General features: G+C 40.6%; 1 pseudogene; it reads left to right on the top strand.

Moving 5' to 3' along the window:
- LOC115606402 overlaps positions 1–23,331 on the top strand; it is a 267,119-nt pseudogene that overhangs the window by 142,352 nt on the left and 101,436 nt on the right.

Genomic DNA, 23,331 nt, shown 5'->3' with positions numbered 1-23,331 from the left:
CAGTACCTGAACAGGTTACAGCAGCATGGAAAGAGCTCTGAAGTCAGTAGTACATTGGAAAAATCCCAGGTCTCACTGAAACACTTGCAGTGAGGCACTGAACCTGATGACAGGCATAACTCATGCCTGCCAGCACCACAGCTTCCTACTTGCCAGAAGAACCAACCCCTTTTTAAATGAAAACTAACCCATTCCCCAAAGCTTTGCAGCAAGGCAGAGATTCTGAAGCAAATCTAACCCCCACAAAACTGAGACAGACACTTGGGGATGGTATGTCTCTCAGATCTACATAACCTTCATCACATCCAAAAGTACAGAAGAAAAGAGAGCAGAACACATGATACCACAGGAGTAGGAAGCTGCCCAGGAGAGGCACATGATTCCTGAGTGCCCCATGATATTTCAGTTTCTCTCTTGCTTTGGCAGCACTGTTACCAGTAACAGACTGTTCTAGGAACTGCAGTCTGTGTGCAGTAAAGATTTTGAAAGTTTCTAATAACAGAAATGGTTTGCCCTGTTGTCCTTGGCTGTAATTTTCCCCTCTCTATACGCTTTCTGCTAGTGCAGCATTTTAGTGCTGCAGTTGTATTAACATCGTTTGTGAAGCACCTCAGGACCATTCAGCTTGAGAAGAGCTATATTAATGTAAAATATTCTTCAATGAGTAAGTTAAACAGTAAACACGATATTGATTCAATGCCTCACAAGGTCTTACAAGAATTAATTCATATATAGACTTGGATGTGAGCCTTCATTGCATGGACTGAAAACTGGCTCAAGACTTGTAAACAAATTGCAAAGATTAATGACACTGTAACTTGCTAGGAGCCTTCTCAAACACATTTTCTGGCTGCCTTGAAATGTTAGGTACTTTGTGCTTACAACACTCTGGAAGTCAGGAGTTACTGTGGGAGGTCACCCATTTTTGCAAGATGGGAAACAGGAGCCTGGAGAATCTTTGCAAAGCATCAGCCAGGATTTTGGTGAGAATTCAAATCCAATCTATACCCTAGTTTCAAGACCATTCTTTCAGACAAATCTTCACCTCATATCTTTTAAGATACTGATACTAAATCTGCTTCTATCAGTTGTGTATCTGGTACGAGTTAACATATTTCTCAAGCTTTAATGCAAATTAAGCCAAAAATTAGTGGTAGTTTCTCTCCATGTCGTTTCAGTCAATTTCTCTGCTCTTCAGTCATACAATATTTAATATTATGACATAAAGTGCACCTTATAAAGCTTCCTTTCCATAATGCCATTTTACAGTATTTAGAGGGACATCAGAATAGCAGCAGTTGACAGTATTGTCTCTCTGACACTGACCAGAAGGACATGCTTATGGAAAGAATATGAAAAGGACACAAGAGGATACCTTCCCAGCCCACAGTATATAGACCAAAGAGTAACTCAGTGACTAAATCCACATTTTAGATTAATAGCTTGTGGTGTGCCTACCCTTTATCAGTTTTTTCCAGCCACTTTTTAAACCCTGTAATGATTTAGGTCTCTTCATTCTATGACAGTGAATTCAATAGTTTAATTACACATTGGATAAACAGTTGCTTTCTTTTATTTCAAGCTTGTTAGGCTATTTCACTCTCCATTCTCAGTTTCTGGTGTTATAAAAATCAGTGCATAATCATGCCCTATTCACCTTCTCCAAGTCATTTGTGATCTTATGTTTTTGACATACTCTCTCAGTCTTTCTTCTTATGAGACTGTTCTTTTAAGACCAACAGACTTTTTGGACAGAACATCATCAAAACCTTTCTGGAAATCAAAATGCACGGTACAAAAGGATGACGGATGCCCAAAGATCTCAGCTGGATTTGTGAAGCATAGATTACTGGTTTCTCTAAAGAAAAGCTTTGCTGAGCCTTCCTGAGAATGTCACATTTGTCCATGCCTATTATTTTTATTTATCACAGCTTCAGTCAATTTGCTTGATGAAAAAATCAGACTTATTTGGTTTTAGTTTCACAACCTGCACACACCCCATGGGGTCCTTTTACAAATGGGCATTGGGTTTGCCACCTGCTCTTTCTCTGCTATAAAGACTAATTTATTCAGTAGTTCCCCCAGGGCAGTTAGCAGTTCGGCAGCAACTTTGAAAACTCTTGGGTTAATGCCATCTGTTTCTTACAGAGTCTGTTAGTATAAGTTTATTGATTTGTTCTACAGCTTCTTCTGCTGACACTTCACTTTGAGACAGTTTGTAAGACTCATCCCCTGTAAGTAAAGGCTTCAGTTCAGTGACCTCTCTAAACTCCCATGTGGTTACACTCATGTAAGTTCTCTGAGCCTTTCTGCTACGACCACAGTATCCTCCAGTGCTTCCTCCATAGCTGAGCCATCTGTCAGCCCTACAGACGGGAGGAATGCTTGGTTTCCATGTGGTTTAAACAGACTACTAACAATTTCCATGTCTTTCTCAGCTTACTTCTCAGAATCAGTTTTGACATAGCTGTTTATGGTTTTACATTGCACATATCAGAAATTGTATGCTTTTTCTGTCCTGCACCTTTGGATACAACTTCTGTTTTTTCAAGGATGTTATTTTACTTATAATTGCCTCTTTCTGTCTGTTGTTAACCACACTCCAATTTTTTTGTCATTTAGACTATTTTTTGATTGGGATAAACTTTTACTTTGAGGCTGCAATATATTTAAATACTCTCGAAGGTATTTTATGCTTTTGATTACTCCCTTTCACCCTCTAATGGTTCCCACATAGTTCCCATTTTGAAGTTCAATTTTCCTGTAGTCATTTTTTTCACTTTTGTAAGGTTGCTAATTTGAATACATGGGGTTACTGTTCTTCCTTTTGAAAGCAGTTGCTTCAAGGGACACTCATCAGTGATTTCCAAGAATGTAATATTTGCACAGTGCCTTACCTTGACACTTAGCTAACATTCATGGGGAAGGAGAAGTCTCATTACAGCTCCGTTTTCAGCCTTTGCAGTCTTTCTTACAACTCACAGTATTGTACAGGGTCGTTCCCCTCCTGACTGTGTAGTCAAGACATCACATAATGTTCTTTCCATTTAAACATGAACTTTTAGCATGAAGAATTTCTGTTGTACAAATTTAATGATTTTAGGTTTTAAAGTTAATTTATATTGACCACATACACCAATCATACAGCCTTTTTGTCCCTCTCCTTTCCTCAGTGTGAAGCACCAGGCTCTAATTTGCTCTGATTTTCTAGTGCACCACTAATTATTACCCTTCCACCAAGTACCTGAAAGGAATCTTATGCCAACAGTCTCATTCATAGTTGCAGTTTTCCCCCATAGTCCCTGTTACTTCTCCCAGTGCTGCTGTTACCCACATGGACATAAACCAACAGCTCCACAACAGCATGCTCTAGCAAGTTGTCCAGATGGCTCATGAAATTTGCCACTTCTGCACCTGGCAGAGAAGTCATCATGCATAATGTACTTACGTGGGGGGTTTTATAAAAACCTGTCCTTTTTACGATAAACAAATTAGGAAGTTGTTGGGTTTTTTCTTCTAGATCCTCTTATTACAGAGAGTGTTTATATGTTCTCTACTAAGACACATGGAACAGAGAGATTACAGACTCAAGAATCCTTTCATGAACATATGCAAAGCTACTTAATTCTCTTCATACAAGTATTTCTTCAAAGCTATTGTTTGCCAATATGTTTATAACTGTTGATAACCATGGGCTGTTAATGTGTGATCAATTTATACCCAGCTAGCGTGCCAGTGGTTTCTTTGCATTTGACCCCATCCATGTGTGTCCAGTCTATTGCCATTGATGGGTCTTTGGGACAGAATAGGAAGGCTTTCTTTTTTTTGATTTCCAGAAAGGTTTTGATGATGCTCTGTCCTATGGTCTTAAAAGAACAGAGTCTTACAAGAAAAAAGACTGAGAGAGTATGTCATAGAATCATAGAATCATAGAATAGTTAGGGTTGGAAAGGACCTTAAGATCATCTAGTTCCAACTCCCCTGCCATGGGCAGGGGCACCTCGCACTAAACCAGGTCGCCCAAGGCTCTGTGCAGCCTAGCCTTGGACGCCACCAGGGATGGAGCATCCACAACCTCCCTGGGCAACCCATTCCAGTGCTTCACCACCCTCACTGTAAAGAACTTCGTTATATCTAATCTAAACTTCCCTTGTTTAAGTTTGAAGCTATTACCCCTTGTCCTACCACTACAGTCCCTAAGGAAGAGTCCCTCCCCAGCATCCTTATAGGCCCCCTTCAGATACTGGAAGACTGCTATGAGGTCTCCACACAGCTTCTCTTCTCCAGGCTGAACAGCCCCAACTTTCTCAGTCTGTCTTCATACGGGAGGTGCTACAGGCCCTGATAGTCCTCGTGGCCTCCGCTGGACTTGCTCCAACAGCTCCATGTCCTTTTTATGTTGAGGATACCAGAACTGTACGCAGTACTCCAAGTGAGGTCTCACAAGAGCAGAGTAGAGGGGCAGGATCACCTCCTTCGACCTGCTGGTCACGCTTCTTTTGATGCAGCCCAGGATACGGTTGGCTTTCTGGGCTGCGAGCACACACCGAAGTCAGCTCATGTTAAGCTTCTCATCAAGCAACACTCCCAAGTCCTTCTTTGCAGGGCTGCTCTGAATCTCTTCTCTGCCCAACCTGTAGCTGTGCCTGGGATTGCCCTGACCCAGGTGTAGGACCTTACACTTGGCTTGGTTAAACTTCATAAGGTTGGCATCGGCCCACCTCACAAGCATGTCAACGTCCCTCTGGATGGCATCCCTTCCCTCCAGCATATCAACCGAACCACACAGCTTGGTGTCGTCAGCAAACTTGCTGAGGGCGCACTCAATCCCACTGTCCATGTCGCTGACAAAGATGTTGAACAGGACCGCTCCCAACACCGATCCCTGAGACACCACTCATTACAGGTTTCCAACTGGACATTGAGCCATTTACCACAACTCTTTGCATGCGGCCATCCAGCCAGTTCTTTATCCATCGAGTGGTCCATCCATCAAATTGATGTCTCTCCAATTTAGAGACAAGGATGTTGTGCGGGACAGTGTCGAATGCTTTGCACAACTCCAGGTAGATGACGTCAACTGCTCTGCCCCTGTCCATCAGTTCCGTGGCCCCATCATAGAAGGCCACCAAATTGGTCAGGCAGGATTTCCCCTTAGTGAAGCCATGTTGGCTGTCACCAACCGCCTCATTGCTTTTCATGTGCCTTAGCATGCTTTCCAGGAGAAACTGCTCCAAGATTTTTCCAGGCACAGAGGTGAGACTGACTGGTCTGTAGTTCCCCGGGTCTTCCACCTTCCCCTTCTTGAAAATGGGGGTTAGATGACCCTTCTTCCAGTCATCAGGAACTTCACCTGACTGCCAGGATTCTTCAAATATGATGGACAGTGGCTTAGCAACTTCATTCGCCAGCTACTTCAGGACTCGCGGATGGATTTCATCAGGTCCCATGGACTTGTGCACATTCAGGTTCTTAAGATGGTCTCGAACCTGATCCTCTCCTACAGTGGGCCTAAGGTCTTCATTCTCACAATCCCTGCATCTGCCTTCCAAGACTTGGGTGGTGTGGTCAGAGCATTTGCTAGTGAAGACTAAGGCAAAGAAGTCATTAAGAACCTCAGCCTTCTCCAAATCCACGGTAGCCAGTTCTCCTGATAGCTTCCAGAGAGGGCCCACGTTGTCCCTAGTCTGTATTTTATTTGCTACATACCTGCAGAAGCCCTTCCTGTTATCTTTCACATCCCTTGCCAAATTTAATTTTAACTGGGCCTTAGCTTTCCTAACCCGGTCCCTAGCTTCCCAGACAACGTTCCTGTATTCTTCCCAAGCTGCCTGTCCTCGCTTCCACCTTCTATAAGCTTCTTTTTTCCCCCTCTAAGTTTCCGCAGCAGCTCCTTGTCCATCCATGGAGGTCTCCTGGCCCTCCTGCTGCACTTCCTTCTAGTCGGGACGCAACACTCCTGAGCACGTAGCAGGTGATCCTTGAATATCGACCAGCAGTCTTGGGCCCCCCTGCCCTCTAGGACTATATCCCATGCAACCTTACTAAGGAGGTTCCTGAAGAGGCCAAAGTCTGCTCTCTTGAAGTCCAGGGCAGTGAGCTTGCAGCACGCTCTTCTCACTGTCCTGAGGATCTCAAACTCAACCATCTCAGGATCACTAGACCCAAGGCTGCGCTGGAGCATCACATTTCCAACCAGTTCCTCCCTGTTGGTGGGCACGAGGTCAAGCATGGCACCTCCCCCTGTCGGCTCCTCTATTACTTGAAAGAGGAAGTTGTCTTCCACACAATCGAGGAACCTCCTGGATTGCTTGTGCCAAATTTTTGGGTCAGCTCTCCTAGATGCCAGCCCCTGGCAAGTGAGTCATGTGTTTTGCTGCAGGAGAGTCCCTCGCTTAGCCACAGCTTTTCAGCCCAAGGGAGGACAGGCTCTTCCTGCTCACTTTCTCTATGCAGAGCATGCACCTCCCTGAAAATGGGGCCAAAAATCAAGTTTGAGTTGGTAAGGCCCTCTCCCAACCACTGCAAAGTGACTCAGCTGTGTATGACTACTGACAGGCCATGGTCCTTTCCTGAGAAGCTTCATCTGACACCCGATCTGAGAGGTTTGTCTTCAGGAGAACCCCCAAATCTGAGCAGAAGTTCAGCAAAAGCAGAAGGTGGTAGGCTGATGGCAGACTGCTGCAGTTCATACCCTCAGTGCAAGGTCTCTCTTCATGCAGTTAGTTGGTCCTCACATCTGTGAGCTGCACCTGGTCTCAACAGGGTGAGCTGCCCTTTGGAGTTTCCCACTCTTGCAAACAGTCCATTGTCAATGGCAGGCAGCCAGTGCCTGAACTCTTGATGCCCTTTTTAAGTGAGAAAATTAGCAGGTGGTATGGCTAAACCAGGAATGCTTATGTCAAAAACCTAAGATCACAAATGCCTTGGAGAAGGTGAATAGGGCATGATTATGCACTGATTTTTATAACACCAGAAACAGAGAATATAGAGTGAAATAGCCTAACAAGCTTGAAATAAAAGAAAGCAACTGAGTAGCTATTAAAGTATGGTTTTAGTCCAGTTACCAATTCTACATAGGCTACATCTGCCTGTCCCAGATGGCCAGCCCATGTATCTAACACAATCAGTGCATATCTGGTCAGAATGTTGAGTAGGTGAGGAGTTCCTGTAGTAGTCTTTCCATATCTAAGATACAACATTTACATAGAACTTTATATACATTCAATGTTCTGATTATTATCATGGGGTCTAGTGTTTTTTCATACAGCATCTTGGTCTTTTTTATGTAGCTGAATGAATAACTTCACAGGTGACTTAGAAATTCCTGGCCTTAGATCCAGGAAGAATCTCAGTTGTTGCATTGATCTTCTGAGTGGGATGATCACAACCAGAGGCAAATGCTGTCATAAACAGCGATTTTACAGAGCTTATAGAAATACACAAACTGTTCAGTCAGGCCTGTAGCATTAGTCAAACCTCTTTCACCAGCAGAAACAAATACACCTGCCCTCATGCAAGCTATCACAAGAAGTTCCAGTCTAAGATCATTTAAACTTTCATTTAATCTAATTTCTTGCATTTACTTCTATGCAGCCTTGGCTTGTGTATTCCCTTCTTACTCGTTCTCTGTTTCTGCAGCCCTTGCATGCACATAGCATCTTAGCAACCCCTTGCTTTTTTTGTGCTACTTTTTCTTTCACATAAGATGTGAATTCCCTTTTTTTTTGAGTCACTTGCTCTGAGACAATTCCCAGAGCTGACTACAGCCTTGCTCCATCCAGTGGCATACATATGGCACCCCTACAGAGGATTAAGGAGGGTGACTAATAATCTAGATATGTTTAGCACTTTACAGAAACATATGAATTCTATTGAAAAAGAATTGGAAAAGTGGTTGGAAACTCAGTTTTAGAGAAAGATGGTTCATACCATGCCAGTAAGAAGATGATTCCATGGTGATACAGCATGCTCTGGAAATAATTTCCTAGAAGATGTCAAAAAAGACTGCATGTTCAGGCTATTTTAGAGCCCCTCTTTCCATTTCTGATAGTATATCTTTTGGAGTACATGCAGTAAATATGTAAGTACATGCAGATGAAGGCACTAAAGGTGTTTCTGGATCTTTGATATACAATTTAAAGGTACAACTGTAGAATTCACAAAAGAACACAGGCCAGGAAACAATAATGGAGAGGATAATATTGCAAACATGTAGGGTCTGGGTCATTCCCTCATTCTTCTTCAGCATGATGGAAGAAGGTCTGCAGTAAGTGAAGGATGGGCCTGCTGTAATGAAGCTGTTGGCAGTAACGAAAGTCGTTTGTGCATGTCCTAGCACACTAAATTACTACTGACTGCCTAAGATGGAGCTGTCATCAATCCAAACATACCTGCGGGGTAGGGCGGTGTGGACCATGGGGTAGGAGATCATTATTCTCTCAGGGACACCTTTGCTGGTCCTTCACCATCTCGCATCCCTCCTCTACATGAGTTATCATTGATCAAGTCCTGTTATTTCTTCAGCTACAGAGGCATGGTACATACAGTAACACCATTACTCCTCCTTGCAATTCACATCCACCTCTAAATTATTTCTTGCCCTTCCAAATGAGTTATTGTCCAACAGACAAGCATCTAAGGTCTTCTTTTTTTTCCACTTGTGCCCTGAATAGCGATGCTGAAAATAAAAGGGAATACTCCACTTAAATCTGTGCTTTCTAGAGTTGTGATGCACTAGGTCTCTAAAACAGGTGATTGCATCACTTCTAATTAGCTTTCCTTACTTGAGGTTCATGTACAAGTTTATTACAGAGTGCATACTGAACAAGAAACAAACCCAAATGTTACCTGTGTGAATGCAAGGGCAATACTCCATGTACAAAAGAGAGGTTGGTCATGTGTAGCAGAGAATTAAATTTCAGCAATATATCCCTTGGCTATAAATGTAGGAAAAATCAGTAACAGAGAGAGAAGCATTTGTTCAAAATTAATTCTGTGGAATTAATTTTTCTGTGCAGGAGATGGTATGTTTACATGATCAGTAATTATGATCATGTAAATCAGATCTCTAATTATATTCTTTCTGATGAACTCATCACACCTTGACATTTATTTTACATCACTTCCACTGTATCAGTCTCAAGATTAAATCAACACTGCACTGTTTACCCCTGAATCTGTCTCTCCTAGATTTGCCTCATCCTAGGGACTATTTCTTCTGTAAACCATCATGAGAGGATTCACATTTCTAGTGAAATGAGCTGTTTGCTCAGTAAACTTATGTTGAGTGGTGTTGGAACATCAGCTATCATTTTAGCTCTGTATATAAAGACTGGCCATTTAGTATCACCTTCAAATTATCTATCTTGCAACCTTTGCTCCCATCCTTAGGCTCTATACAGGCTCTACATACCCTACATCCTGCCTATGAGCCATTTGAAGTTCTGGGTTAAATCAATAATAGCAAATTGATTCTTTGTGTGTGTGATCCCTGTTTATTACTTAGGTGTATTTTCCACAGCTTTCTATGCATTTGTTCAGAGCTGCGTTCAATGAATAGCTCTCACTTGTAAAAACTTAAGTGCTTCAGTTTAAGGTAAGTTTCATAGCAAAGTTTCACTTTCTGGTTCTGATGAAGACCTGAAGTGAACATAACAAAACACATGCTGAAAAGCTGCCCTCTAACAGGTATCAGAACAGCAGCAAGGTGATTTTGGTTGCTCATCTTAAAACTGGTCATAAGTCCTTGGCTTTCTTGAGATATTGGGCAAAGCATGGCGTACCCAGATCTATTCTAAAGAAAAATCACATCTTATTTCTGTACCTGTCCTTTTCATTTGCGAATCTTGCGCTGGCTCCATCATAAAAAATCAGTGAATCAAGTACATAAGGGACAAATATGGGACTGCCAGGTTAATATTTTAGAATATTGGCATGAAAATCTGTCTGGAGAAATGTATTTGTTACTTGTAAGAATAAGTCAGTCTTTTGTCTAGTAATATTAACTATTTACCCTTCTAAGTTTATACACAGGTAGTAGGTCATTAGACATAACTTCCACATTTACAGTTATTAAGTAGGTTCGATGCTGAAATAGGGTAAGAAGAAAGTGAGAAAACAGAAAGAGACAGAAAGAAAGAATAAAAGAAAGACCTTGAATTTTGCTTTAGTAATGCTAATTTAGTGAATAGGATGTGCTCTGTGATTCTATCTGTGAGAGAACACATGTTAATGTATTCATCAAAATGATATTGTTATGTGCACAATTTGAATAATTTTATCAAAGTAACAAGGACAAGTAGAGACAATTAGGAAATAACAGAATTAAGGCAGTGCCTGCAAATTTAGTTTGGCCTCTGGTATACATGCATTTTGACACAGGTCTTAATCCCATGATCAGATGCTTTTATTTACAGAGAAGTGTTGTCTCATTCAGTGTTCTGAATTGATAGGATGTACCTAATGAACAGCTCTTTAAGATGTGATTTTCATCTTATTGTCTAGTATGTGCTCTTATTCTCTATTTTACTGCATTACATTCAAACCCTGCTCTGAATAAACAACTATTCATTTCCTCATGGACTTTTCTGTGGTGTTCATGACTAGCATCTACGTGCTTCGCAAACATTAATGAATTTCTCTTCTCAAAACCCAGGTGAGGTGAAGGCTGTCATTATCCTCTTCCTTGTAGATCAGAAACTGAGTCACAGAGGAGTTCAAATCAAACATAGCCACTAACATCAAGCACACTACCTGAGATACAGCACCTAAGTTTTCAGAGTATTTAGTAGTCAATCTCATTTTTTATGCTGAGAGCATATCTCTGATTGACTGCAGCTATAGTTGTGAGCATTTTACAATCCTGCTGATCAGGAAAGAGTCTCATGCTGGGCACCCAGGGAACAAGGAACAAACTGTTAATGACCTCGTCTGAAAACCCCACTTGGATTTGAAGTCACTTGCTAAGCAACACATCAGAATTCAACAGGAAAGATGAGAATAAAACCTAAGTCCTGATTTCAGCATATAACTGTTTTAACTGTGAGACTTTCCTTTCTCTTCTTAAAATTCCTGCCTCAGAAACCAAGCAACTTCTAAAAATGTGCAACAAATGAAGAATCAATCCTATCCACGTTTCTTGCACTACACAACATGCATTTCCCATGCCTTACTTTTCAGAAAAGCAGATGTACTTTATCCTGATTCATAATTTAAATGGCAAACATCTGGAAGTCAATTTAAGACAAGACCAGAATCTTTTGTCCTGATGTAGTCTAGTTAGGAAATCACTGCTGAGGAGGCAAAAATAGGTGTCACCATGGGTAATAAAAGCTGACTGGAGCCTCTTATTTCATGAGCAGTTAAAATAGGTTTAGTTTTCTGCCCCTTCTGCACCTGTGACCTCAGAAACACATCGTTGTCTCCTGTAAAAGAAGGAAGTGATCAAAGAGTCTTTGCCACATAATATCACCACTTCTATCATAGAATCAAGAAATAAATGAGGTTGAAAGGGTCCTGAAACAGTAGTCACCCGTCTTTGCCATTTTAAGAATGTCCCTAACCAACAGCAGTCTAGAACGTTGCTACTAATAATTTCTGATTCCATATAAGACACATCCTCTGGCCTGCACATTACTGAATGAATAAGCAGTATTATCAGCCCATTATCTATCTAAAGATTCTAAATAGCTAGGTTACCTAGGTAAAGACAGTCCCAGCTAAAGAACCTGCACCTACAGTCTTCTTGCTCAACACAGAGGACTGGTAACCCTCCAGAATCAGTTTGAATTAGTAGTAAATAATATAGACATCTTTTCTAAGGCTCATGATGATGTGAAGTATGGTTAAATATAAAACATGACATAAAACTAGAACAAGTCTTAATTCAGAAACCAGATGACAAAGGTGGGGTTCAGTGCTATTTATACAAGTTTAATCAAAAGCAGCCATGTGAACAAAGCAGCCTCATAGGACATTTGCCAAGTGACTGTTTTAATGTCATTTAGTAGATTAAAACCGAAGGAGAGTATGTTCAGTTTTGGAAGGAAGGATACCAGCAATTTCTAACACTACATTGATTGCAATTCTTTATTCCAGTGAAATGAGTAGTTAGGAGTCAACATTTGAATTATTCTAAACAGTATACAAGATAATTGATGGAGGTCTTTATTTATTTTGATCATAATAATACTATTCAGTAATTGTTGCTCAAGAATGGACAAGGTGAACATTGTAAACACACCCTGGAAAAGCCAAGAGGTACGGGAGGCTAATGGAATATGGCAGAGACTGAATGACCCTGCCAATAAAATTATCCAAGATGTCAACAGTAGTTTTAAACCTGGATTTTCTTTTAGTTTCTTTCTCTTGCTCTTTCTTCTCCAATTTTGCCATATTCCATCTACTCTCCTTTCTTTTTAATGCTAAAATACTCTATTCAGAAAATGTCCAAGGCAAATACTTCAGTGAAGACTGCTGTTTTTTCAATGATAAGGTAGTTTCTAGCCTGAAATAGTCACACAAATGAGTACATGAGTGTGATCACTATACAGAATCAAAATGTTCATTAGGGACCACAATGGCCTTCTGTATCTCTTACATCCACTGCATGCATATGACCTGGGACAATGCTGTTGCCTTGCTATGAGGGGTTTTTTTGTTTTCCCCTATGATTTCATTTTACTTTTTGTCCTTTTCACTGTACTTTGTTTTCCCCAAATATTTTGTCTTAAATCTAATTGCTTTCCTAGTCTTCCTATTTATTCCTCCTTCTTTCCTAGTTCTTTTCTTACCTTCATATTTTTCTTTGCTTTCTTTCTGTCCTATCTTTTCTTTTAAACCTTTTTTCACTCTGTACTTAGTTCTGCCCTCCTGTAACTTCAGTCTCATCATCTACATCCCTGTCTCTCTTTCAGTGTAACCTTCTTTCTAGGCATATTTTATTCTTTCTCTTGTAGTTTTACTTGTCTTTCTTCCCTGTGACCCTACTGATCAGTAGCCAGAGAAACAGGTGGATATCCAGAGCATTTACTATACCTTCCTTTCCAAAGTAATCCAGATTCTCTTTATGAGCATTATTTGTATTTCAAAAGAAATGAGACACCCTAAGTGATCCCAAAGGCCTTGAGGGCTAGAGATAGTACAGGAAGAATAGTACCTATAGGAATAGTACATTGAGAAACTGTGCTCATGCAAAACAACTTTCAATCCAGAAAACAAGACTTACAAAAGGAGAGGGATTTTAGAGAGATCAAATTCAAGTGATATGAAAATTATTTTGCAAAGCCTAGGGAAATACCCTGTCAGGTCTTGACTTAACCCAGATGTCCTTCCTCTTGATCCCAATAAGGCCGTAACTGTCTGCCTACTACCATGTGTTCTGTGAACATCTCCTTCAGTCTAGATGATTGCCTTGGACTGTTTTCTGAATAGGATCTATCTGTCTTTCTGTTTTCGCATGTGGCTCTCGCTTCTTTAAAAAAACACAGCATGAGAAGTCCCCATGAAGAAATCTGCATAAAGCCCAGAGAAATAATTTGTTTTCCTGTGTTTACCTTTTAATTGAAACCTAAAAGCAATGAGAGTAAAAGAAGCAGCATGTGTAGTTCAAGATCAAGAATTTGCAGCTAACCAAGATAACCCCAGCAAAGCTTAGAGAGTGAGTTCTCTCTGTGGGAATGTCTGGCCTTTCAGGTCAAACCCTTTCTTCTAGTCCTTCCTTTCATGGCAGATGAATACAAACTTCAGTGCACAGACACAAATAGCTGCTGACTAGAGAGAAAGGCAATTTGTGATGAGGAATGAAAGATACTTCTCCTGTACTCGCATAGAAACAGTCAATATGTTTTTCTTCCCTCTCTCATCAAATGGTAACAAAGCTGCTTCTCTAGCCACCAATTATTCAACACGACTTCACTGGTACAAAGATGAAATGAATCAAATATACATACCTCTATCTCTAAGACCTAACTTCTTAGGTCTTAAGATATAGAGGTCTCTTAACAGCCCACCCCTAGTCAGCATGTAACGGTCATTACTTAAGGATACAACTTCAATACAAATTGAGCTTTCAATTGCTCAAGTACATCTTAAAAGGGTAGAGTTAATAAATTCAATAAGGAAAAAAGGAGCAAAATTCTTTTTAACACAGTTTTGTGATAACAGAGAAAGAACAAGCTAAGCCACAGACTATAAGCCTCCCTTCTTAAGCAGCTGTAACCATTCAAACAAAATGTTCATGCCTTTACTTTGGGTGCAAATTGCCAGAACTTTCTTTGTTGGAAATAATTCTGCCCTGCAGTATTCTAATGCTGTCTCTATCATCATAGCTTTAAATTTTCTCAAGTGATCCTAGCTGCAGGAGCAGCTGCTGTTCTGGGAGACACTTCATAAAACAATTTAGCCTGTGTTCGGATAATCCCTGCTGTTTCAGCTGCAGAGGTATAAGATGCTACTAACCTCAGCTTCTTTAGTACCACGCCTCTGGAGGGGTTGCCCACCCCACAGCAGGGACAGCAGAAGGGAAGGAGCCTGTGTTTAGAGAGGTCCTCATCTACTGCAGTGCAAGGAGAACATTTTAGCTGAAAACACCAGTGGAAGGCTGCCTAAACTGAGCCAGCTGACTTTGCACTGGAACGGGAGAATAACAATAAGTGTCTGGGAGCCTGTCACAGCTCACATTATGTACTGATCTGTGCAGATTAGATGATCGCAAAGGGAGGAGATGGATGCTGACTTCTTGTTTTCTCTTTTGGGTTTCATTGTTCTCATGACTCATTTTAGAGTGAAAGCACCCACGTGCTTTCTATGCATGAAAAATATAACGCATAGATGACCTTGAATCAGTGTATATACTGTAGTTTGTACTTTATAAATTGCTTTGTAGAGTTTGTTGCATGCATTGTGATCCTGGATAAAATGTCAATTAGTCTTCTTTTTGAAATGCTTCAGTGAGCACTTTCCTGCATCCCCAGGTAATAGAGCTGCTTCTGAAAGACAGTACCAGCCTTGACAGGTTTCAGAGATGTCAGCCTGCTCTGCATAGGAATGCAAACTAACATCCAGGCTGTGTTGAACTGGTCAGTGCCACCTGCAGTCAGTCCCAAGGCAATGTTTAACAGTCAGAAAACACGTAACCTGAGTTAACAGATATTTCTTGTTTTCTACAATCCCCTTGCCTGCCCTAGCTTAACACAATTTAGTGTGCAAAAACTCTTCTCTGAAATCAGATCGTGAGAGGTTTTGATAAGTTAGCACCATGTTAAGACATCTCTCCAAGGAGGATCTGAGAGAGATGCAAGGCCTTGCATTCGTGCATATGAATTCAGTAACATATCAATTTGCCTATCTATCTTGTAGGATGCGGAAATTCAAACAACACAGACACGGCTGATCTGAGTGGACCTCACAGATTGTAGCTGAGCTCCCAAAGCTTTGCCAGCCTTTCTTTTCTAACTGGCTTATGTGATTCCTTCTGGGGCAGCGCGGGGTTCCCCCCACTCAGTTTTCTTCATCAAACTTGATGTACTGACTGCTGGAGACTGCTGTTGGCAGGTGTCAGTACTCTGATAAAGTCTTCCCATTCACGTGTTTGTACATTGAGAGATACATAATTCACAGAAAGAAACATTTTTGTTTAGCAATAGTAAATGGCTGTAAGTAGATAAAAGGAATTATTTCAATAAGATTTTGTCACTGCGCTTAGCTGAAGGGAGAGCATGTGGCTGAGAAGTCACTTGTCTGGCCAGTTCTCAAGGCAATCCAACCAAATCACCTAGCTCCATGTTTTTCAAGTGTACTGTCTGCAGGGCAGGATTTGGCACCCGGTTTTCCTAAGCAGCTGCCCATGAAATCAATGTCAGTAGTGTCTCAGAAAAGATGTCCAAGATTAGAGGAATTTTTGAAAAGCCAGAAAATTACTTCATTGTGAGATGGGAAGCAAAAGTAAACATAATGATACAAATACCTCTCAGTTCACTCTAAACTGAACAGCTTATATCTTAATCAAAGAATCATAAGCATTCCTGATGAAGTGTAATACAGAAATTAATAACAGTTGCTGTTCAGGCCCCAATTTCCTGCATTGCCATTGCATTAGCAAACTCACTTCAGGTACAAAGAACCTTTGGTTTTTCTCTTTGTATTTTCATAGGGGCACTACTTTGTCACTGGATAATTCTCAGGTGATTGACAGGATGAATAACTGTAGATACAGATGACATAGCCCAATCTGTTAAGGCCAGTTATTTCTGTATCTAACATAAATCATTCTGTTTGGCATTTGTCACACACACATGGCGTTTCTGAATCCAAATCTTCCCGAGATGCAAGGTCATGGTGTAGATGTTGTGTTTTGTAGTTTGAGAATCTTGTTCAGAGGACTTCCTCAGTGGAAGTAGAGGTATCTAAAATGTTAAGTAAACAGTTTTTTCTTTCCATCTCTTCATCAGTGACTGTAGAGATAGGACAAGCGGTAATGGGTTCACACTTAAACAAGGGAGATTTAGGTTAGATATGAGGAAGAAGTTCTTTACTGTGAGAGTACTGGCACAGGTTGGCCAGAGAAGCTGTGGCTGCCCCATCCCTGGCAGTGTTCAAGGCCAGGTTGCATGGGGCTTGGAGCAACCTGGTCTAGTGGAAGGTGTCCCTACCCATGGCAGGGGGTTGGAGCTGGATGAGCTTTAAGGTCTCTTCCCACCCAAACCAGTCTGGGATTCTATATGTAAGCAGCAAAAACTATGTGGTTAGGGCTTTTGAGTTATGTCTATCCTAGAAATTAGCATTGAGGAAGACCCACAAAAATAACAGCATAGGATAAGGTTTTATCTTGCTTCTGACCCACATAATATTGTGATGGATTATGAAACCACAAATGAACCTCATTAGATCAGCTCCCAGGCAGAAAATTTACCTCAGGAAGAACAGGGCTTGAGCTGCCTCCTTGTAATTTTGCAAGAGAATCAGGATCAAAGGTGGGAGCTGTTGGCTTTGCATGCAGAAGTGTAATAGAGATTATAGCTGTACTGCAGCACATCAGTACCCTTCCCTACAGGTTACACCTTCCGATATCAAGTCCAGTCTTCATTAATGGGGCATTCAGCAAATTCATGTCACTCCTCACAGGAACAAAGATGTAAACCAATATGGCGAAACTCCGACATATACAATAACCTTGTATTGAGTAAACTGCACTGAACTCTCAGCATTTTTTTATCATTACTTGTCTCAAAGGCTGTGTATCTTTGAATAGTGTTGAAGATGCTGCCACATTCAGCACTATAAGTGGCATCTTACTTGTTTAAAAAAGCAATTTCACTAAGCTAAGTAATAAAGTGCCAAAACCACCCAAGGGCTTTGATGGAATCAGCATAAAACCTGTGAAAAACAGAGAGTAATTTATAAAAGCAGAACAATTATCAGATACGGGATTTTGTCAAGGGCATAAGAGCAAACAAACTTGACTCATATAGGAAATTGCAGAACTACCTTTAATGACCACAGAAGGTTAGGACCTTTGTTCTGTATTTCTGGAAATATGTGAATTCTGGCAGAGCAGCAGCTGTTTGGTGCCACATCATCTGGTTATGATAAAGAATCAGAGTGATTCCTTTGATCCAGAGGCATTGAAAAGATGGAGAGAGACCGTGCACAGAAAATAGCTTAGGTAAATTGCCTCTGGTGATGCTTCAAAATGCAGCCTAGGTGGATTAATCAGTGTTAAAATAAATAGCCAGCAGAATAAAAATTGCTGTGATGTGTCTAGACTTCTCTTCAGGGAAAGAATATTTTGGTCCTGAGTCATGTCTCTTTTGATTTGTTTATGGAGTTACAGGATCAGATATCATTAAGCACTGCTTAAAGATGAAAAGCTCGGTTTGGAAGCTGAGAGCTTGGGTCTGGCAGGAGGAGGAGTGGCAGGTTGCTGGATTTCTGGACCCAGTTTTCTGGAGCATCTGGAGTAGGTCATTAAAATTATCCCATATGGAAAGCTGTTTGCATCAACCTAATAGTGATGACTATATCCCTGTGGTTTTGTACACCTGATTGAAATATGTTTCCATTAAGTGTTATCTGAAAGAGATGGGGACTTAATATTCATGTGATAAGACTACTGGAAGATGTTGTCCTTATCCTACTCCTGTTGGGGCCATATGTTTCATGCATCATTTTGATTAATCAATATGTACGAATCAGCAGCTCTGACATGACTCTAATTAAAACAGCAATATGGGCCAGATTCTCATTTGGCATAAGTAGGTGCAGATCTGTTGACTTCAAAGAAGTCATCCCCTATTCTTACCAGAGCAACATCCAATCTCACAGTGAGATTGGTGTACAAAGCCAGAGCAGGCTGAATCAGCCCGAGTATGTCTCAATCCAAAGCTCACCTGGGAAACAGTAACATAACCCTGAGAGCACATATGTAGGGCATCCCTGGACAGTGTTATATGCTCAGCCAGGTGGCATTAAAGATGATCTGCCACCAGCTAAGAAAGGGATATTTGTTAGCGTGTTGATACTCCTTTCTTTGTCTCTTGTATTATTTCTGTCTTATTTTTCCAGTAACAAAATCTGATGGAAATAAATATCTCCAAATTAAAGTCATACTATAGTATATCTGTGTTACCACTGTAGGTAATAACTCCAGTGCATAAGCATTGATATTTTTTTTTTTTTTTCTGTGCCTGAAGAAAAGGTGGATCAGGCCATGGGGAAAATACTGTGGAGTTTTTCATCTCATGGTTAGATTACTAGACCAGCACGAAGATATATCAGTTCTTACCATCTGATAAATGATTTATAGTCTGCAGAAAGTGAGCTGGTGATCTCATTCATTGCTTTTCTACAAATCCAGATATTGCATCAGAAAAACTGGTATTAAATGGGTCTTTAACAGGTAGCCTTGCAAGGAATGAGAATTGATGCAAAGGTTAAACTCTCATGTCATCTTGAGATTATGATGGGATAAACTGGTCGTGGCCTGATTTGGAGCAAGTGCATGTATTTATGCTCCACAAGGAAACCAGCTTGAGACAAGCCAGATGACAAGGACTGAAGCAGTTTGTAAGGGGGTTAATTTCTTGTTCACATCTCTTGTGAAAGTGGAAAGAGTTGTTAGAAAGTTCCAAGTATACCAGTTACAGATAAAATCTTTGTTAAGCTTAACCAAAACTCTGAAGTTTGGGAATACTGAATAAAGATTGCGAGCTAAAAATAGTCTCTCTGTGTATCATGATATATATAGGATAAACTGAACTGGGATTTGCATTCAGTCAGACACATCCACATCTGCATCCTTGCTTCAAAAGTCAGTAAAGCAATTCCAGCCCAAACTGCCAGCTCTTAGTTTGTAGTCGTTTGACTCGGCTTTGTTGGAGACTGCTTTGCATTGTATGGAACAAGCTACATTTGCAGAAAATCAGTTCAATTCTTCTTCACATCTTTGCTCATTTGTTGTTATTGCACAACTTCTAGCTTTGACTATTTTTTTATGATTTAGTTCTGCATCAAGATCATAACAGGAAATTTATGCTGTGGCAAGCTTAATTTCATGCCTCCAGGTTGTCAAGTAAAAAGAAGGTCACCACAGGAGGAAAAGTGGGTGAAGGCAGAATCTCTTTCTTCCTAACAGTGTTACAGAGATGTTATTTTTCATGATTATTTCTCTATGCAACACTTCAAAATGCAAGCAGTCCTGCTTGATGACAGCACTGCGCTGAAAAAAAACCTCTGTGTCACACACCCTCATAAAAAATTTGTGTTTGCTTTTTCTTTTTTGCTGGTTTGCTTTGATTTAAGGTGAATTGTTTAGACTGAAAGTACCAGTTGGGTTTTTTTTTTTGCATGGAAAACAGAGCTGAGAAAATGCAGAGAATGTCTTGCCAAGAACATGAAATTTAAAAAAATGATTCCAGACAAGCTTGCAGAGGTATAAAAGTCTCTCTTCAGTAAGAGTGGTAGGTTCTGTGTTATGTTGTAACTGCAAAATGTTGAAGCTGTTCATATGTTGCCCACTGCCTATATCTGGGGATCTTTAGAAGAGCATTACATAGTTTTTCGGGATTCCTTGTTTATCTTTGAATGGACTTGATTTGGGGAAATTGGCTGAGGGTAAAATCTTGCTATCCCTGGCCTTCCATTGAAATGTGTCTTAGTCTGTTCTAAAATAAAATACTAGTTAAACAAGAGCTGTTACAGAATCACAGTTCATAGAAGCTACAAGTGAGGGCAAAAAAAAGGAATAAGAAATCCCACTAACTGGTCTGTGAGGAGGCTGATTCAAAACAGATTATAAAGAGAGTCATGGGGTCTCAATCTTTGATCTGGTTATTCAAGTCTTGCATTGTTGTTATTGCACCTTAGTAGCACTAGACTAAAACTGATGTAAATAATTAAGAATTAAGTTAAACAGCATTATTTCAAGATGCCCTGGCAAAGGGATGTACCTATGGCTATCAACTGCAAGATGAAGAGGGGAGAAGAAAGGAATGGAAGAGTGATAGTTCATAGAATCACAGACTGGTTTGAGTTGGAAGGAGCCTTAAAGCTCACCCAGTTCCAACCCCCTCCCACAGGTAGGGACACCTTCCACTGGACCAGGTTGCCCCAAGCCTCATCCAACCTGGCCATAGCCTAATCTTTCATAATAATCTTTCTGGACCTGTAAGCACTCCAGGTGAGTCGCAGACTATGTGCCAAGAAGCCATGACTGAGGCCAGAATCCCATTATGAGAAAGGAAAGTAGACCAAGACTTTGATCGAAGGGAAGGAGAGACATTACTGAAGAAACAGTTGTGGAAAAAGACAGAAATCTTTGAACAACTCTTGAACATTATATTAACTGAAGGAAAGACAGACATTAATTCTTGTGAAAGGAGACAGCAGCAGGGCTTTTGGAATGTTAGACTAAGTGTGCATAGCTTGTGCCTTTTGTTTGCAAGTAATTGTCAATCAATACAAAGAGCTGAAAATTCCAGTATTGCTAATGCAGGACTAATTCAACTTCATGACTGACATCACTGAAATCAACCAAAAATAATCTGTTCTACACCTCTGTTGCTATTTGTTTTTCCCAAGAACCCAGAGGTCATTCTTTTTGTCTCTGCTGGTTCTAAATGGTGGAGGAAGGGTGCTTATAAGGGGGGCTGAGCAACTAGGGAATCTTTTCATATTCCCCCTTCCATTTTAATATTTCTCATTTTCCAGCAGGGAAGCAAATGTGCCATGCAGACAAACTGAAAATGAGCATGTACAAAAGTGTTTGTGTTTGAAAACACTCCTTTCAAAAATAGAAACACATGTACCATGAGGCTGAGAAGAAGGGAGAGTGAGTGGAGAAACACCTTTATTGGGGCCTTTTATGAAGAAAGGTGTAAAACCGCTTTCCCCAGAGACAAATTGTTTCAAACACTGGCCTTGCCAAAGTCATTGATCACTGTGTTTTATCAGCTTTGGAAATAATGCTTCAGCAATAGCGGACACAGGTGATATTATCAGAACTAGATCAACCCTCTTAAACACCTCTTGTGTTAATAGAAGAATTGCAACAAATATATAGTAAGAATAGGGCTACAGCAAGGATTTATGCAGCAGGGCTTGCCTCCTCCTTCCCCAGCCTCTACTCATCCACTCCTGCAGGCTGAGCAGGAGCAGTCAGTGCAACTCAGGCTTATTAACATTCAGCTGGTGTCCCACTCCAGGGCTGGAAGGACAGGCAGTGTTTTGTCCTTCCTTTGTTAAAGCTACTGCCGGAAAACTGCTCCTGCACCTCTCAGTTTCTAGCTGCTGCCACAGAAAAATGTCATATAAAGGAAATTGCTACTTTCTTACCTTCTGCCTCAGACTTCTGGGGAGGAGAGTGTATTACTGGGCTGTTCCTCTACTAAAAAGTTTTCCCTGTCTCTCCACATGTCAAAATTGGGTCTTTTACCCACTACTGTACATTGAAACATAATATTTATGTTTGCAATTCCAATTTCACAGTTGAGCAGGATCTGCAGAGACAGAGGATTATAATAAAATTGCAGCAACATTTAGCGCAGTGATGGGCAGATGGGGAGAGGGTTTGTGGCAGCTCCATTTTTCTGATTATGTTAACAAAACATGGCATGTGCTTTTCTAATGCATCGACCACAGTTGCATTTACAATTTAAATCTGATGACTGAAGCGCTCATTAGATGACTTATTTGGAGACTGTGTTTACCACCTGAATGATCTAATAATACAGACATAGATATTTTTCTTCCCTCAAATTAACGTTCCAGACTTGAAGTTTAATGAAGTTACATGGGGTAATTTCAAGTGCAACAGTGCAATTTTGGTAAATTATTTATGCATACTTGATTCAGCAATTAGACAATAGTAACCTATATTGATCCACACTAGGAATTTAAAATACAGATAGGTATTTCAGAGGACTAATGGAGTAGGGGGACAGTACATATAGAAAGATAATGCATCAAAAGTCAGCTACACAGCCTAATGTATAAAGTATTCAAAATCTGCCCCGAACAGTTTGTTTATATGAAATTAGTTTGGAAGTCTGGACATTGAAGTAAATTCTGCCTAGCTAGCTAAGACCTCTTATCAACCTAGTCCTGGATCAAACATTCCGAGTTTTCCCAGTGCTTGGTTTCAGTTGTCTCCAATCTGACCTGTCTGATGTGTCACTGCTCACTTACGCATGTTGTCCTGTTTATTGGAATTGGAAGTTGGCATGGATATCCTCTCCAGTTCTGTCACCCACAGTGAATTCCTTCTTTTAAGAAGGAATTTTGGTTATTATTTAAGAAGGAATTCTGATTATTAAGCGGGCAAAAGTATCATGTCAGTGAGAGAGGAACTGAAGGAGGCACTGAAAGTCAGGCTGCACTGTCTGAATCAGGCAAAAGCAGACTTAGAGAAAACATGAATGTTTTTGTTGCTGTTGTTTTTCTTTGGTTTCTCCAACTGAATCAAAGCTCATTTTTAATGCAAGTTTAAGAAGAGCTCAGTGAAAATTACTTCAGCTGATTTTAGCTGACCCCTTGTGAGCCTCAATCATTTAAGGTTACAGGGGAGTTATCATGTGATTTGCCATGTGATTTATTCCTCTAAATCGTAATCAGGTCTCCAGATGACTGAAAATGTGAACATAGTCCTTGAGGCACAGTTTAATTGGTGGTGCTGAAAGTCTGTGTTACGATCCTTTCATTTATAATCTTATCCTTTCTCCATTTCATTCCCAAATAACACCACTGCAGCTGTGGTGAGGCTAGCTAAAGTCTAGGAGCATTATCCTGCATCTCTAATTAGTGGCCTTTTAATAACAGCACAGAGGAGATGAGGGA

Source organism: Strigops habroptila, chromosome 4 (genome assembly GCF_004027225.2).
Source record: "Strigops habroptila isolate Jane chromosome 4, bStrHab1.2.pri, whole genome shotgun sequence".
In the NCBI taxonomy this organism is placed as follows: Eukaryota; Metazoa; Chordata; class Aves; order Psittaciformes; family Psittacidae; genus Strigops; species Strigops habroptila.
This window is presented reverse-complemented; position numbering and strand designations above follow the sequence as displayed.